The following is a 16,750-nucleotide window of genomic DNA, read 5'->3' on the forward strand; positions in this document are numbered from 1 at the left end:
GGACAGGCAAGGCGGCCACGAGGTACGTCGGGAAGGCGAAAAGACGGTGAAACTGGTTATACCCACCAGTCAAAGGAAGAAGACTCTCCGACGGGAGATCTCCTCTGTCGTTGGGAAAAGTGGTGAGACGGTCCAGCAGGGCTCCACTGGTGGTGGCGTCGTGGCAGGTCGGCTCAGCTCCTCCCTCGTCGGATTCTTAGGTCCTGTGGCGACTTCTGAAGTTCCAGTCCCCAAAGCCCTGCTTTTATGCAGAAAACCCCCATTTACTCAGCCTAGCTGTCACTCAAACATGATAAGTGGTGAGCCGGCTGGCTCACCACTTGGGCCAATCAGGACGGAGTGCGACTTGAGTTGTCTAGGCAACTCAGTCCAGGGTGCCTAAATCCCCCTCCAGCCCTCCTATGTACCCCAGACAGAGTGGCACCACTTTGGAGGGCTTCTGTGGAGAAGCCCACCAAAAAGTGGAACAAAGGGCTCGACTTGGGTTGGAGTCACAGAAGAGAACACAAACGCCATTTTAGAATCAAGTTTTGGCAAAAAATACCAACCAGAGAATTAATATTAATTAAATAAACTGGCGATATGTTCGAGGCTACCGTAAATAATTAAATAAAGGTAGTAGCCTAAAACAATGGGAAATCCCATAGGAAAATATTCGCGGTTGAATATAAAAAGTAGTATCCACTGCCACCAGCCAAAACTCGGTCAGGGGGGACAGAGACGTGCCCCCTCGACTAACAGACCCTGGGGCAATTGAATTGCCCCAGCCAGTACGTCCACAATATAATGGTTTGTGCTGGTTCTGTTCAGAATTTAAGACTAGTAAAGTCAATGGTGACTTTACATGCCCTGGGAGACAGTAGTCAGTCCCAGGGTATGGAGTCTATACTGGGGGGTCACTATGACACCCCTGTGTTACTGCACTGAGGGTGCTGTGTAACACACATCACAAAAACACATGAAGCCCTATGGGGTAAAAAACCCCATAGCCCATTAAACACATCTAGATTCAAAGAAACACACTCAAATCATGCCCAAGAGTGAGGGTAAAAGAGTCTCACTCTTGGCAGGAGAAAAGAATAAACCCCAAAAAAATCCAGCAAAGCTGCTGGGGGACTCACTAGGTTAGGAAATTCAGCCTAAACAGAGAATTCTCCCTAACAGTCTGCACATCCTCGACTGCTCCCCTTCATGGCCTTTCCTCTGGTAACACAGATCTGGCCATTTGTCTCCATTGACTGCACAGCACAGGTTTTGCACACTTGGTGAATCTAGGGTTGTACTGGTTTAAGCATGTGCACCCCTGACAGACTTTACCTGTATACCCCAATCATTGTGGACACATGCTTCTGGTACATTGGCCACTCCCCCAGATTCTGTTCATGTGTTGTCCCTGTACATTTTTCCAGTGTACCCTATGATCCCCGCACAATTGCTGGGACTGTCAGGTTCAGCGTGTGTCGTCTGTTGGAGGGTGAGACAACAGCTGGGTATTGCTGTCATGTACATTTACTGAGGTGTCCAACAGGTGTAGTTTGTGGTTGGTGTAGGGTCTGGAGATGTGGTTGAATTGCCATATGTGCGTGGATGTTGTGGACTTGGGTGTCTTTCTGGTTTACATGCCATGGTGGTTTGAGCATGTTTGTTTTTTGATGAGGAGCGGAGCACTGCCCTTTCACAGGTGGCCTTTATTTCCCAGTCTGCACTTCTCCCTCAACCACTATTGTCCTTCCTCACCCCTATAACATGTGCTATTTTTTACATCTACGTACCTTCCAGGCTCTCAGACCATGCTGAATTTTCCCCAGTCTTTATGTCTCTGTCTTCTTCTCTCCACCAACTTCTCTCTGCCCTCACCCACTGTGACGGCCAGCATCTCTGTCTTCATCTCCCCACCATCCAGTTTCCTCCTTGCACCACTTCTCCCAATCCCTCTTTCTCTCTCTCTCTCTCTCCACTCCGTAGCTACTCATTCATGACTCTGTGTCCTGTCTCCCTCTTGCCCTCTGTCATCCTTCACAACAGCGACCACACTTGTACTTCCACTCCCCAGACCTTCGCTCGTATCATCACTTGGTCGCCTTTTTCTCCCCTGCCCCCATGGGTGACCCAAAGGCATGCGTGACACCTGACAGTGGGTGTGAAGAACATGTATGCCTGCAATCAATGGTCCCACATGTGCCTGCATCCTGGACTGACACCTGTTTCCAGAGTGCACATCATGCTCTGCTTGAAATCTGTTTGCTTTACTGCCAGTGGTTTCTCTGTTGGCGAGTATAGATGTTGTAAGGTTGGTAGTTGCTAACGCTCTGTTGTTTATACTTCTGGACGTTGACACTGGGTGGTCCCTGGCAGTTTCCTTTTTCCATTCGGGAGTTGTACATGCTGGCCAGTTTCCTTACTTTAAGGCAATGAATGTCTTTGCAAGCTTAGAATGTTGTTTCACGGGTGATGTTGTGGATGCGAGACAAGAGGGTACCTTCTGCAGTAAAGTTGAAGGCGCTCAGGGGGGCACAGGTTGTAGTGTTGTTGAGGACAGGGAGTGTGGCACTGTGTGGGGTCTTTTGTTTTTTTCCTTGGATTGAGGTGAGCAGGTCCGGCTGCATGCATGCGGGGACGCATGGAGATGGTAGGCCAGGGAGTCTATGCTTGATGTTTTTGCATGGCAATAAGGGGGGCACTGGTTGCAGGGTTATTGTTGTGAGGTAGGCTGTCGCTATAGGGTGTTTATTCATCAGTTATCCAGAGGTGGCCAACCAAGGGCAAGGATGGTGCCTGTGACTGAGGGGGATGACCATCCTGCATATCAACTGGTATGCCATGCCATGTCTCAGCATTCTGCAAGACACATGCTGCCAGGATGATTTTAAATACTACTGGTGGGCATATAAGTGGTCAAGGGGGCGGAAACGTGACTTGAGCACCCTGAATATTTGCTCCACTATGCCCCTAGTGGCTATATGTTATGCATTGTATCTTAACTCAGCTGGTGTTGCCGGAGTCCTGAATGGTGTGAGCAGGAATCTTGATAGCGGGTAGGCATTGTCACCTGCAAATGTGTTGATGTGTTATTGCCATTTCTTGTCATGGTCAATTGTTCAATTTGTTGCATGACTTACAGTTGATACTCACCTAGGAGCCAGTGTTAGAAAAGATTCTCTTTACTGCACCTTTCCTTACATCCTTATGGAACACCCAAACCTTTTGCTTTTATTTTTGAACCTGACCTGTACTTTTTGCAGTACAGTGAAGCCTTAAGCTTCACTGTACTTGCCTTTGCTCATATGTTATGGGGAAACTGATATGTCCTTAAGGCCATCAGTACTGGGAAACAGTGTTTCCCTTAGTCTTGTGACTATGTTACTACTTGTGGTTACTTTTGTATCACTTGTGGTAACTTTTTATCGTTGCACAAAGAAGCTTACACTGCAGTGCAATGGGGTGCATTTTTGTTTTTCCCTAGACTAACACTCAAAGGATTTTTGATTACTCTAGATGTGCTTAAAAGATGGGCTGGTGGCAATACGGACTTTTCCCAACTTTTTGGGGAATTACGTTTTAGCTTTACTGTGTTTACCGCGTTTACTGCATTTGGCTACTGACTTTGGCTACTGGTCAAACATGGCCGTGCCAGGAGGTTTTTCGCCCATTCTTTTTCCACCCTGTTGTTCAGCCTTCTTCCTGACCTCAGAGTCCAGTAAGATCCTTATAAGGACTTCCAGTGCCTGGGAAAGCAGTAGCTTTTGGCGGGCTACTGGAGGGCTTTTTGTGTTTGACAGGCAGGATGTGGGCTGGGTCGTCTGACCCTAATCCACATACTGGTTTCTGTGTTTGTGAGTGGTATGCATGAGTGTTCCCGCCAGTGGTCCTGATTGGACCACTGCGGGGGGTGTGTTGGTGCTAGTTTTGCTCTTGGCTAGTGGAGGATTTGACTCCTATCTGGCATTTAGGATAAGAAGAGGACCCCTGCATTCATTTTTCAGAGATCCTGGAAGAACCTGAAGGAGCCAAGTATCCTGTCCAGCTGAGAAGACCCGCAAAAAAACCTGAAACCTAACTGAAGGAGGCCTGGCAACCGACTTCTGCTACAGCTCTGGTGGAGCCCTCTCTGTCTCGTGATCTTCAGTAGGCCTTGAACGGTGCCACGACCCCAGGAGTGGAGAGACCATCCATTCCCAACGTCTACTCGGTGTCCAGCACAAAACCACCTTCGGAAGTGCCCGGAAATCGTCCTGTGGCTGATCAGCTTTGTTTTTGGGCTACCGGGTTAACTTCATCGCTGTTCCGAGTTTCTGCATTAAGGGGACCCGAGTGTAACGCTCACCTGATTCTCGCAGAGGCGCCGGTCTTGACTGGGCGACTACCGTATCTTCAAAGGTGATGTGTAGCACCCGGTTGGCTCTTTGGGCTGGACCTCTGTGCACTGTATGCCTGACTTCAAGAGTAAGATGTCTTAGGTAAGTGAATGCCGAGCTCTCCATCTGCCTCGGGACAGGGTGCTGTAACCGGTTTCTTCACTGGATCGGTAGCGCAGGCCTCTTGACTTCAGAGGACTGCTGTCCGTCGTTTACTGCACGAACGGTAAGTTTCGAGTAATTCTATTGTCTTTAAAGTCTTTAGCAATGATGTCTCTTGTTTTGCAGGTTCCGGCGATGGCGGATGACGGGCTGAAGTGAGTTGAAGATGGAGTCCGTATGATGAATAGAAGCGCTTGGAAGCACGTAAGTAAGCGCTTGTTGCCTGCTTCACGATGCGCTCTAACTGTCTTTTATTTTGCAGGTACGAGTTCGGAGCGGCTGCAGGGTGCCGGAATACCCACTGGGGTTGATGTGGAAAGGAGTAATGGCACGTGAGTATCAAAGTTCCCCAATGTCTTTAAACGCACCTTGTTTTGTCTTTCAGATGCAGGATGCAGCGCCGAAGGCCTCCGGAGTGTGCGAAGAGTCGGTAAGCTTTTGTCTTTCAGATGCCGGAATGCAGTGTGAAGACCTCCGGAGCGCACGAAGAGTAGGTAAGCCTTTGTCTTTCAGATGCCGGAATGCTAACCTGTTCTTTCTTGTCTTTATAGGTGTTGCTGAAGACTGGATTCAGGATGGTAAGCCTTTTTCCTTAGGCCCAGGATCCGATGCAGAAGACACGATGAGCGTTCTGCTGCAGAGGATGCAGAATAACGCAAAGCAAGATTCATCCACCGGGTGTGGTTTAAATAGCCTCCTGTAGTGCTTAGGTGTCTCCTTCCACAGCCACGCCTAGGTAAGAAAAGAGTTCCTGCTTTCCAGAAGAGTTCCAGTGTTCTGAATCTAGGGAGTGGCTCCTGCCCCACCCAACAGGAAAAGTAGTTCCAAACAGAAGAGGATCAGAGGCTCAGCTGGCAGGCAAGTAAGCAGCATGGTCTGCTGCAGGTAAGTCCACCCAAGCATCATGAGCCCGGCGCTTCCAGCGCTGGGACTGGGCACATTTATGAGCCTGGTGCCACTGGCGCCAGGACTGGGTCCAAAAGGTCCCAATTGGGACTGGTTGGCCCTCGGAACCTGGGTTATGGATCTGCTTCCAAGGGAGTTGGGAAAACCCTGACCTTTTGGAAGCAGAGATCATGACAGTACCTCCCCTCAAGGCCCCTCCCAAACCGGGCTTCTCCGGGGGTTTTGGCTTGTCAGGAAATGTTCGGTGAAATCTTTTGATTAGGCGAGGAGCGTGGACATATTCAGCATGTTCCCAGGATCTCTCTTGGGGGCCGTAGCCTTTCCAGTCAATTAGGTAAAATAGTTTAGATTTGGAGATCTTGGAGTCCAGAATGCTTTTGACTTCAAACTCGAGTTCTCCATCAACTAGGATGGGTTTTGGAGATTTAGTTAGTCGGATTTGAGGTTGCACGGGTTTTAATAGAGAGACGTGGAAGACCGGATGTATCTTCATGTGAGGGGGCAAGTCCAACTTGACCGCTACTGGGTTTATTATGGTAGTGATGGAATAGGGACCAAGGTATCTTGGGTTGAATGTGCGTGGCCCTTTTAGAGGTAGATATTTGGTGGATAACCAGACTTGGTCCCCTACTTGATATTGAGGGGCTTCCTTCCGATGTTGATCTGCTCCTTTCTTGTATTGTTCTTTAGCCCTTTGAAGGTGAGAAACAGCTTCCTTAAAGGCTTGGGTGATTGTAGAATGCAGGTAGTCTACTGCTGGTGTTTCAAGATCTTGGAGGGGATCCAACTCCGAGGTTCGAGGGTGACTGCCGTACAAAAGAAAAAACGGTGTTTTCCCAGTTCCCGAATGGACAGAGTTATTGTAGGCATATTCGGCTATCCAAAGGATGTCTTTCCAAGTTTTTTCAGTTTGTTGCAGCATGCAGCGTAAATACTGTTCCAGAGTTTGATTGGTCCTCTCGGTTTGTCCGTCGGTCTGAGGGTGGTGACTGGTCGATAGTCTCACATCAATTTGAGCCGACCGACAGCAACTTCGCCAAAAATGAGAAATAAATTGACTACCTCGATCCGAAATTAGAACCGAAGGAAAACCATGTAGTCGGACGATGTTTTCGAGAAATTCTCGGGCCAGAGTTGCTGCTGTTGGCAAGCCTTTGAGCGGAATGAAATGCGCCATCTTGGAGAATAAGTCCACGATTACTAGAATCGTATTGTATCCGGAGCATGGAGGTAGATCGGTGATGAAGTCCATAGAAAGCGTATGCCAAGGGCGAGGTGGGATGTCAATAGGGCGTAAGAGGCCTGCTGGTCTTTCCTTTTGACTCTTGTTTTGGGCGCATACTCCACAAGACATTATAAAGTCTCTAATATCTTTTTTCCAAGACGGCCACCAGAAGTAGCGCTTGATCTTTTCTGAGGTCTTGGCCATACCGGGATGACCTTCCATTAAAGAATCGTGATAACAGGAGATTACTTTTTTCTGTAAATCTGTGCTGGGTAGGTATAATCGTTCTTGGAAATACAATAAGTTGTCCTTTACTGCAAAGTCCTTTCCCTGCAGATGCCAATTTTGTATGTCTGCTGGAGTTACAAGTTGCCTGGCTTTATCCTTAACTTCCTCTATGGATTCTGTGGCGATTACACCCAGAATTCTTTGTTCGGGAATGATTGGTACAGGTTTAGGGTTGATCAAGTGTTCTTCCACTCCCATCCGAGAAAGGGCATCAGCTTTACCGTTCTTTGTACCAGGTCGATAGTTAATTATGAAGTCAAACTCGGCAAAGAATAATGCCCAACGGAGTTGTCTAGAGGATTGGGCTTTTGCGGTTTTCAAATATTGCAGGTTTCGGTGATCCGTAATCACAGTAACGGTGTGTCGGGCCCCCAGCAGATAATACCGCCAAGCCTTAAAGGCAGACTTGATAGCCAGAAGTTCCTTGTCAGTAATCGTGTAATTGATTTCAGGAGGCGAGAATTTGCGGGACCAAAATGCCACGGGATGCAACTGATTGGTTACCGGGTCCTTTTGTGATAGAACTGCCCCCATGGCAAGGCTTGAAGCATCAGTTTCCACGATGTAGGGGAGTTCGGGGCGAGGGTGTTTCAAGATTGGTGCAGAGATAAATTTAGTCTTCAAATCCTGGAAAGCTTGTTCCGCCTCGGTAGACCATTCAAAACGTTTGTTTTTCTTTAACAAGGCAGTGATGGGCTGGACTATTCGAGAGAATTCGGGGATAAACCTGCGGTAAAAGTTAGCGAAGCCTAACATGCTTTGCACACCTTTCACGGAGGATGGTGATGGCCATTTGAGAACTGCATCGACCTTCTTTGAATCCATACGTACTCCGCCAGGTGATAATATGAATCCCAAGAATTCAACTTCAGTCACGTTGAAAACACATTTTTCCAACTTAGCGAAAAGTTTGTGTTGACGCAATCTTTCGAGGACCATTTTCACGTGTTTCCGATGTTCAGATTCCGATGAAGAATAAACGAGGATGTCGTCAATGTAAACAACAACACACACATCTATGAGCTCTCTGAGGACATCGTTCATAAAATATTGAAAGGCGGCCGGGGCATTGCAAAGTCCGAAGGGCATGACCTGATATTCAAATAGCCCATACTTGATGCGGAAGGCAGTCTTCCATTCATCGCCCTCTTTTACTCGTACCAAGTGGTAAGCTCCTCTAAGATCCAGCTTTGTATATATGCATGCTTTTCTGACTTGGTCCAGGAGTTCAGGGATCAAAGGTAACGGATATCTATTCTTAACGGTGATCTGGTTCAGGGAGCGATAATCGATACAAGTTCTAAGGTCTCCTTCCTTTTTTGGAACGAAGAACAAAGCTGAAGAAGCAGGGGACTTGGAAGGACGAATAAACCCATTCGCCAGGTATTGATCCAGGTATTGTCGAAGGTGAAGGTTCTCAGGCTCGGTGAGGGCATACATTCTACTACAAGGAGGAGTAGATCCAGGTATCAGGTCTATCTGGCAGTCATAAGACCTATGAGGAGGTAGAGTGTTAGCCTGTTCCTTCCGGAAAACATCTTGGTATTCAAGGTATTCGGGAGGTAACTGGGGAGTCTCTGAAGAAATTGCTGCCAGTGCAACACCAGGTGGAGGGTGACAAGTAGAGACACATTCTGGAAACTGGACCGTTCTTGCTCGCCAATCGATCAGAGGATTGTGTTTCTCTAACCAAGGTATTCCTAGAATAATCTGAAACTGAGGGGCCTTGATCACATTGAACACAATCTTCTCATGGTGTCCATCTTGACTTACTAGCGTCACCTCTTGAGTGGTATGCGTTACTGGCCCGGAGGCTATCTCCGTACCATCCACTGTAGTAATGACGTCCTTTACAGCCTTGGGACAAAGAGTTAGATTCATCCTCAAAACCATTTCATGATCCACATAATTGCCGATGGCACCGCTGTCGACGTAAGCTTCAATTGCATGTAATCGATCCGGATTATCAGGGCTAATGAGGACCATAGGTATCACGAAATGCGAGGTCACGGAACTGGTTTTCACGCTCGGCAAGAGGACCTCTATTCTTGTCGGGCGAGGTCGTTTCCCTGCTCAGAGTTTGTAACTTTGGTAACTGCAGCTCCTACTGCCTTCTTGGCAGGTTTCACCGGACAGTCTCGAAGAAAGTGCCCTGAGTTTCCGCAATATAGGCATAATTGCAACTGTTTTCTCCTTTCCCTCTCCTTTTGTGTTAGAGGACCTTTCAGACCCCCGATTTGCATGGGTTCCCCAGAGTCTACTCCTTTGGAAGGAGTTGGCGGTTTGGAAAATACTCGAGCATCAAACTTGGAACGGTCGGCCTTCCTGTTCTGCAGTCTATGATCTATTTGAACGACCAAGTCTATATAATCCGAACAGTCTTGTGGGGGATTCACTACTTGGGCTAAAACGTCTTTGAGCTCTCCACGTAGACCTCTGTAAAACAGCGTAATCCTTTTGTCCTCAGGCCATTGAGTTTCCACTATTAGTCTATTGAAAGATGCAATATAAGCCAAAAGGTCTTGATTACCCTGTCGCAACGAAAGAAGCTCATTGCAAAGGCCTGCCCCTGTGAATGTCTTGCGAACAGTTTTTCCATACTAAGCTGAAAGGCTTGAAAATCATGGAGAACCGGATCATCTTGATTAACTAGAGGGATCGACCAGTCTGCCGCATTGCCACTAAGGTACGAAAGTACAAAAGCTACTTTAGCTTGATCAGTTGGAAAGGCTGCTGGCCGGCATAAGAAGTGCAACCGGCACTGATTGATAAATACTGCAAACCTCTTTGGGTCACCAGAAAATCGTTCGGGCGGAGCCAGAGGTACATTCCCAGGTAGGTTGATCTGCACTGGATTCATAGAGGATGTTGAAGGAAGATTTGCCCCTGATGCGGGTAACGGGGTTTGTCCGGCTTGTGACTGTAGCAATTGTCTAGCAAGACCGTCTGTTCTCTCCTTGGAAATAATTAGTTCCCTTCTTAGAGCATTCGTTTCCTGACGAGCTGCATGCACTTCTGCCCTTAGTTCCCCAAGTAACCGGGCTAGATGGTCAGTATCCGAGGTTTCCATAGTGCCTGGGCGAGAGTTTTGCGGTAGGCTTTGCTTTCTGTAACGCTCACCTGATTCTCGCAGAGGCGCCGGTCTTGACTGGGCGACTACCGTATCTTCAAAGGTGATGTGTAGCACCCGGTTGGCTCTTTGGGCTGGACCTCTGTGCACTGTATGCCTGACTTCAAGAGTAAGATGTCTTAGGTAAGTGAATGCCGAGCTCTCCATCTGCCTCGGGACAGGGTGCTGTAACCAGTTTCTTCACTGGATCGGTAGCGCAGGCCTCTTGACTTCAGAGGACTGCTGTCCGTCGTTTACTGCAGGAACGGTAAGTTTCGAGTAATTCTATTGTCTTTAAAGTCTTTAGCAATGATGTCTCTTGTTTTGCAGGTTCCGGCGATGGCGGATGACGGGCTGAAGTGAGTTGAAGATGGAGTCCGTATGATGAATAGAAGCGCTTGGAAGCACGTAAGTAAGCGCTTGTTGCCTGCTTCACGATGCGCTCTAACTGTCTTTTATTTTGCAGGTACGAGTTCGGAGCGGCTGCAGGGTGCCGGAATACCCACTGGGGTTGATGTGGAAAGGAGTAATGGCACGTGAGTATCAAAGTTCCCCAATGTCTTTAAACGCACCTTGTTTTGTCTTTCAGATGCAGGATGCAGCGCCGAAGGCCTCCGGAGTGTGCGAAGAGTCGGTAAGCTTTTGTCTTTCAGATGCCGGAATGCAGCGTGAAGACCTCCGGAGCGCACGAAGAGTAGGTAAGCCTTTGTCTTTCAGATGCCGGAATGCTAACCTGTTCTTTCTTGTCTTTATAGGTGTTGCTGAAGACTGGATTCAGGATGGTAAGCCTTTTTCCTTAGGCCCAGGATCCGATGCAGAAGACACGATGAGCGTTCTGCTGCAGAGGATGCAGAATAACGCAAAGCAAGATTCATCCACCGGGTGTGGTTTAAATAGCCTCCTGTAGTGCTTAGGTGTCTCCTTCCACAGCCACGCCTAGGTAAGAAAAGAGTTCCTGCTTTCCAGAAGAGTTCCAGTGTTCTGAATCTAGGGAGTGGCTCCTGCCCCACCCACCAGGAAAAGTAGTTCCAAACAGAAGAGGATCAGAGGCTCAGCTGGCAGGCAAGTAAGCAGCATGGTCTGCTGCAGGTAAGTCCACCCAAGCATCATGAGCCCGGCGCTTCCAGCGCTGGGACTGGGCACATTTATGAGCCTGGTGCCACTGGCGCCAGGACTGGGTCCAAAAGGTCCCAATTGGGACTGGTTGGCCCTCGGAACCTGGGTTATGGATCTGCTTCCAAGGGAGTTGGGAAAACCCTGACCTTTTGGAAGCAGAGATCATGACACCGAGAAAGACCGAAAAGACCCACTGCAGATACTGAGTACTGTTGCATCGATGTGCGCGGTGTGCTCTGTCTGAAACCTGATTTTCCGACACAAGTCCAGTCCGAAGAGGGGTGCTGCATTGTTGGTTTTTGCATTTCTTCACCGAGAGTCCTTGCACCAGCAAAAGATCCCAACCAGAGAATTCCTCGAACCTGCAACCACTGAAAATCGAGGACCGTGGATTTTGGCGGGTAAAGCAAGCCAGGACACCCTTACGTTGTTCCACAAAGACTTGGGAAGATTCGGAGTAAGGGGGGTATGTTACAGATCTTTTAACCTACCCCTATTTGCCCATTATAGGTCAACGGGCTTGTATTATTGCTATTACTTATAGTATTGGCTTTGCCATTACTTGCCTTGGCAAGACTTCTGACTGTTGGGGGTAATTTTGGACACTTGTCTACATTGAACCCTAACTCTAAGAATCCATCACTGGACCCCAGAGACCCTACCAACATTGTATCCTGCATCCTAAATTCTGTGAAACTATCCTGAACAATAGGGCACAAAGCCCCAGGCAATTTAGGGCTGGACAATATTAACTAGGCATCATATCTGTGGACCTTTTTGTGTATGATACTTACCTATTCATTCCTTTGCAGGAGTATTTTGATTTGTATTGTGCATTTGAACCTCTGACTGTATATATGTATTGTAGTTTGAAGGTATTGGTTGGTAAGTCTACCTGCTTGTATTCATTTTCTTATAGTGTGTTTTGGCCATAATTAAATAACTGTATCTGTATACATCCTATCTAAGTTCAATTTGTGACTCCCATTGTGTGACCTCATTGTGGACCCTTTACACCATGAGAACCTCTAAAGAACTTAACCTAGACGCCTATCACTGCTACCTTAAACTGGTTTGGCTACAGGTTCCCAGAGTTGTCCCTCTATAGGTTGGCCTTCTATACATCTGTCCACCAGGCCAAAGAATAGAAAATCACTCCTAACAGCCAGCTGTTGCCAAACTTTCATGATGCCAGGGACCTGTAGAGTGGTTACTGGTGGTGGATGTAACTGTCATGTGCTCCTCTGGGAAAATTGGCGTTGACTTGCATGATGAATCCTTTTGCATCACAGATGACCTGCAGATTGATGGAATGCCAATGCTTCCGGATACAGTAATGGTGCTCCGTCAATCAGGGTGGGCATAGCGCAACATGTGTACAATCAATGGCTCCAGATACACGTGGGAAGTGTGCTTCTGCAAATAACTCCTGGCACAAAATCTGCCTTTCCTGCAGTGTGTGTGGCATGTATATGTTCCTATGCAGACTCGCAAGTGATGTTATGAAGGCCAACACCTAGCTGAGACATCGGAATTGTGTGGCTTGAGATATGCCACCCACAAAAGGTTTGGTGGAGCCTGTGGCTATAAAATAGAGTGCTATCAGCACCTTTTCCAGGGGAGTGAGGGCATGGGAGCAGATGGTGGGGAGCGCAAGGTCTTCTTCCCGGACCAGTTCTAGTATAACATGGCGTGGGAACCAGTACCTTGCATACACCTGGTTGTCTGGCATCCCAAACAGCATGGTGCATGTTGTGAAAATCTGGGGTATCTTGACTGTCCTTTTTGAAGCCACGAAAAGGCAAGCAAAGTCTGTTCCATGAATCGACAAAAGGAATTTTGTGTGCTGATTAGTGCGCAAAGTCACTATTCAGCCACAAAACATTCTGTACATCAGACCCATAGTCTCTGTTGTTCAAAGGGCTGATTGGACCCTATTTAGTTTTCCCTTACCTTACAACCAGCTGATTATCTTTCCTCTCTCTGTGACTCCCTTATACAATCTCTGTTAAGGACTGAGTGGTTGTATAGCCGTACACAGAGATACCATCGGGTCATAGTGCTAAACACCTCTCCTGGCTGAGTAAGGAGGTACAATACATCACAATGCAATTGAAAATTCAAAGAGAATAATTTGTGACAGATGTGAGCACAAAAGTGTGCAAGACTGTAAGGGTTTTTATCCTGTGTAGCCCAAAGGTATTTTCAATCTCATCCAGTTCGGGCTGGGCTGCTACCATTGGTGGCACTACCTGACGGATTTGCTTATGGCTGAACCCCTTTTGCAATGGTGCAGATGGGCTAAGAAAACAGTGGCGTGGAAGGTTGCCCCGAGCAATGCCAGCGGTTCAGATTCATTCAAAACCTTCCACCCATCACTTTTGTGGTTATAGTTCGTCTCACTATGTCAGGGGGTATGCCCAGTTCGGTCTGGGCTGCTACCCTTGGAGGCAATACCGGATTGATTTGCATATGGCTGGAACCCTTTTGCAATGGCATAGACAGGTTAAAAAAACTGTGGTGTGGAGGTTTGCCTAGAGAAATGTCAGTGGTTCAGATTAATTCGAAACCTTCCATCCATCACTTTTTTGGTTATAGTTTGTCTCACTATGTGAGAGAGAGTATGCACAGATGTGGGTCCCTGCTCTCTGCACCATAGGGAACCAAGCTGCACCTCACTGAGGAGGCCCTACAAGGCCGAAACATGTCTGGGGTTGCTTGTGTTTCCGTGCAGAGGGGACCTGGCCTACTAGTTTGGGCTGGGCTGCTACCATTGGTGGGAGTACCTGACTGATTTGCATGTGGCTGGACCCCTTTTGCAATGGCGTAGACAGGCTAAAAAATAGTGGTGTGGAAGTTTGCCCAGAGCAAAGCCAGTGGTTCAGATTCATTCAAAACCTTCCATCCATCACTTTTGTGGTTACACATATTAGATGCATGATGGAGCAGAGAACAGTGTGAGTATATGAGGATATGGCTGGGTAAGACATCACAAACCCAGCTGCTGCAGTGACTTTATTCTCCTTTTCATTTCTTCTCCTGGACCCTACTGGCAGACAAGGTGGGCGCAGGCCCATACACCGTCTGGCAATGTGCAATACTTAGAACGGCAGAGAGCACAAGGGGGACCAGTAGCAGCAGCCTAGTAGCAGCAGCCTATTCAATATTATTGTGCACCCCTTGAGCGTGCTGGACATGCCTGGGGGCGTAGTTGAGCCTCCATAACCCTAGTAACCCAGTGCATGGATTGGGAGTGGCGCAACCACTGTGCTTTTTACCATCGGGCTCTGTGCCACCATTTCTGGACTGAGGCAGATGCCTGCGGGGGCAATGACCACACTGTTGACTGTCTGATCACACCAATATACTACCGGCCTCCAGCCTTACACGGAGGCTGGGAGCAGGTGGGCGAGGGGGGGTGTCTCAGGCTCCTCAGCATGGAGTGCTGTCTCCGCTAGTCGGACTGCTGATGTAGAGACACTGATCTCAGAGTAGCAGAAGTGACAGCCATGCAACGCTCCGCTTTCAGAAGGAATGACTTGGAAAACGTCACTCCCGTGGTGAAGGAGCACCATTGCGGCCCCGGACCTGCAGCATACATTAAAGGAGAAGATGAAGGACGCTGTAGAGGAGAAGGGATGAAAGCTGTGTCACAGCAGAGAATTAGCTGGGAGCATGGAATAAATGAGAAGGGCTGTCTGGCCTGGTGTCAAGACTGAAGGCAGCCCAGAACTTGTTATCTATTAGTGAAAGCAGAGAACGTGATACACTGAATTTTCCCTTGTTAAGGTGCAAAGAAGGAGCAGCATGAATGGCAAGTTTTATTAATTGAAGACAATTAAATGCTGTAAAATGGGCTGAATTGCTGTCTCCAATCACGTGAGCCCAGGATGAAAATAGAGTTTAGGAGGCAGTTCTAGAACTATGATAAGTGTGTGCTCACACTTCCTTATATTCGCAGAGAAGAAAATATACTGCATGGCCAAATTCAAAGACAATCTTCATGGCAGAAGGCATGGGTGATGAGAAATGTTGGGTATGAGCTTACATGCTGCTAAGTAAACCAAATGTTCCAGAAGGGCACGAGCGTGTAAGCCAATTGTAGAGGGCCATATAACGAAGGGCCTTATAGTTTGAGAGCCAATGAGGTACCGTGTTTCTAATAACTTTTAAAGATGTGAACTGGGGTTATCGACCCAGCCCTTTAAGACGAAGTATCAATACTTTGAGATGGATGGGGATGCAGAAGATACTCAAACATCAATAATCAAACTAACTCAGGAAGTTGGCAAATCACATCTGTCTTATTGGCAATTGTCTAAAACAGGGAGTTAGAAAAGAACATTGACAAATCTCCCGATCTTCTCGATCAGCAAGTCTAACAAAAAAGCAGGTTATATAGTAAAAACTCATCATTACTAACATCATCCAAACTAGTAAACTACAAAACCCTTCTTGGGAAAGTGATAGGATTAGAGGTAACATCTAGGTATACGTTCCATACTTGTTGGGAAAGTGATTGGGTCTCCAACATCAGGTGGGACAACTAAGCCCTCCTCTAGTGCAGGTCACTACGAATGTCATCAAATACACGACATCCCATTGGTTACACAAACTATAGGGCTGTTTACTACGTGGCCGTCTAAAATTCGTTGGCACCCTTGTATCCGTCAGTACTTTTCCACATATGCCAGTAGCACGCAGGCTGGCATCCACGTGCTGGTGGGCTGGTCTTGACCATAGCTTTCCACCCATTAACCTACTATCCATCATCACTCTGCTGTCTGCCAGTAAATTAGCCCTTTGAAGATTGGCCTTGAGTTGGTTCTTCATGCCTGGGAATAAGAGAGAGTATAGCATACTCTGCCTCCTGGAGTTGGCGTAGCACGTCATGATTATCTATTTTCAATCCTCTGCGTGACTGAAGACCATGTTTTAAAGCTCTGCTGCCTTTAGAATACTCTTATTTAGTGAACCTCTCACGTCTTCATTGTTTTCGGACCTGTCTTCTGAACAGGAGTTTGTTCTTTTCACAATCTTGTAACCAATCCTTCAGGCCCAGAACGGCCTTGGCTTCTAAGTAATGGTCCAGCCTCGCCTTTATTTGATTCACATCTGTAATTCAATTGCTTTTCAACTGCGACACAATCGAAAAGCCTTTCTTTCTCTGGGTCCAGCTCTGCTAAAATGCGTAGTGGAATTGTCCATAGTTCATTCACTCCTATACATATATATTAGGCGCATGCCGCAATCTATTCACTGCATAGCTAACCTTAAGAATACTTTTTCTGCTTGCGTTTCTTGAATCTGAACACGCGTAAAAGGACTTGATATCTTCATCGTCTCTGTAGCATAAACATCTTCATCTTGATCCCGAAATGTTGCTCATCTTCAACATTTTCTTAACACCTATAGAATGTTTATGTTCTCTTGCCTCTTCATCTTTTCTGGGTGTGTCAGCCCTGCTTCGTGTGACATCACCAATCTTCCCTTTTGGTCACTTTTTCTTCTTCTGGGATTTCATTCAAATGGCCATCATATTGTCATTTATGCAGGTATAGTTTTCTCAATGGGAACCTTGCTTCCAGG

This window comes from Ambystoma mexicanum, chromosome 6q (assembly GCF_040938575.1).
Source record: "Ambystoma mexicanum isolate Mex_15411 chromosome 6q, UKY_AmexF1_1, whole genome shotgun sequence".
Classification (NCBI taxonomy): domain Eukaryota; kingdom Metazoa; phylum Chordata; class Amphibia; order Caudata; family Ambystomatidae; genus Ambystoma; species Ambystoma mexicanum.